Source organism: Macrobrachium nipponense, chromosome 13 (genome assembly GCF_015104395.2).
Source record: "Macrobrachium nipponense isolate FS-2020 chromosome 13, ASM1510439v2, whole genome shotgun sequence".
Lineage (NCBI taxonomy): Eukaryota > Metazoa > Arthropoda > Malacostraca > Decapoda > Palaemonidae > Macrobrachium > Macrobrachium nipponense.
This window is the reverse complement of record NC_087206.1, coordinates 85,932,928-85,935,427: the sequence shown is the minus strand read 5'-3', so window position 1 is coordinate 85,935,427 and position 2,500 is coordinate 85,932,928.

Genomic DNA, 2,500 nt, shown 5'->3' with positions numbered 1-2,500 from the left:
TTAAGTAATGTGGGGCAGAGTGTTGGTGGGGGCAAGTATTGTGGGGAGGAGGGTGTTGGCGAAGGGGTAAGTCATGTGGGGGGAAGAGTGTTGGTGAAGGGGGTAAGTAATGTGGGGGAGGGGGTGTTAGCTATGGGTGGCGATGCTGGCGGGGGGAGGGAGAGGGGGAAGAAGGAGAAAATCAATAAGAGGAGATGTTAGTCAGCTGTTCTTGACAGGTGAAAAGTTAAGAAAAGGAAGCGAAAAATTTGTGGTTAGCTTTTCATTCGGTTCGTGGTGCTTTATCGCCGGTAATGACGAAGAAGTTTTACTTGTGGTTGATGTTCAGGGTTCTGATTTATATCCGGAGAGGAAGTCTCTCTCTCTCTCTCTCTCTCTCTCTCTCTCTCTCTCTCTCTCTCTCTCTCTCTCTCTCTCTCTGTACTTGAAAATGTATGTATATTAGCATGTTCCTGTTCACATATCAGTCCACATGTATTTGTATGATTACTGAGGATTTCATTTCTTTCTATGTAAATATTTGAATGCGTAAACTCATTCCTAAAATGATAGTCGTTATTATCTTAGTATCAGATAGAATAAGACTTCGGAAATTGTAATAATTTCTTACCGGCACTTTAGCTAACATTTAAAATAAATGAATTATTGACTGACGGCCAGAATGTAGTGTAAGCAGTGCTGAATAGTTCTTCAGTGTAAACAAAACGCTCGTAGAACTTGTGTACCCATATACGAGTCTAAAAGGGTACATTACACCCTAAATACAGAAACTAAAGTTATTAAAAGTCACTTAATAGATATACGTAACCAAAACAAATTGTTGAATAACAGCCAATAAAAATATCATTCCATCAATATTTAATTAGTTGGAGACAATGAATTAATTACAACCACGTTCTTAAACGATGAGCATAAAATGAGATTCTTCTTTTGTGTGGGAACTTTTGCTCTAATAATATTCCAAGATATAACATGCAAGAAAATACTCATTAAGTGTATTAGATATGTATATATATAATATGTATGTGTGTATATATTATATATATATATATATATATATATATATATATATATATATATATATACATATATTAATATAATACACACACACACACACACATATATATATACATATATATATATATATATATATATATATATATATATATATATATATATATATATATATATATATATATATATATACTTATAGATGTTGATAGTCTTACATTCATGCTCACAATGCTTACGGGTTTTAGACAGACGGAAGATAGAGTAAAGAAAAAAAACTCAGCTCAAGGGGAGACTAATTACGAAACATAAAATACCTATTGTCTCGTAAGAAAACCCTGACATCAAGGCTGGCTCTCTCTCTCTCTCTCTCTCTCTCTCTCTTTTGGAATTAGGTCTGCCATGATCAGTATTATTATTCCCAGGTACACTGACGTGAATGCTCTTTGGTATCTAAAGATAGAAGATTATGTTCGTCTGCATCACTCTTACTTGGTTGAGACATATATCAGACTTGACTCGCGTCCTTTCAGAATTATTCGTTCTCCCACCTGGCATTCTGAAGAGCATACGGTTTGACCCTTCCGTCGGACTCTTCAAGAGAGCGTAGAAGAGTAATAGGGAACATCATTTTTGTGTCACCCAAAAGTTTGGGTCGTCTGGGGTCAGATTTTTTTTTTTTTTTTATGGATCTTTGGGGTCAGAAAAATTCGAGCCATATTTGAAATGTGAATTCCTTGAAAATGTGGGACATTGCCGGAATGTACCCTGTGATCTCTCTCTCTCTCTCTCTCTCTCTCTCTCTCTCTCTCTTTCTCTCTGTGTTTGTGTGTGTGTGTTGTGTGTGTGTGTGTGTGTCGTAGCTTCGTGGAAACACGTCTTGCTCATAACTGGGCTACTGTAGTAGATTCTCATCAACCGTGCATTTGATGTCTAGGCTAGTCCCTTACGACGCTTCTGATTGGCTGTTGATGAGCAAATCACGGGGCTGGAAACTCGCAGTCTCTCGAGAGAGTTCACATAGGCAGGGTTTATGTTCCACTTCTGGGGGATACGTCTTTCAAAAGCATCCCTCAGGACAGGTGGAACATGCATCCTGCCTGTGTGAACTCTCTCGAGAGAAACTGAGAGTCTCCCTCCAGCCCTGTGATTGGCTTATCAACAGCCAATCAGAGGTTGGTGCCGCTTGAGGTGCACTGTAGACATTACTTTTGTTCGTTGCAACATCCCGTCGTCCCATTCCTACGCCCCCTATCGTTCCTTTGACTGTATCTCCATTCATATTACTTTCCATCCTTTCCTAACAATTGCGAAATTTTCCTCCTGTTACACCTTTAATAACTCATTTTCTCCCGATTTCCTTTTCAGCGCTGAATGACCTCGTAGGTCCCTGCACTTGGCCTTTGGCCTAAATTCCATTCCATCACCAGTGTTCTATTCTCTAATTGGATCGGCCCGTTCCGTGAAATTCAATAGATCTCCGTTGGCC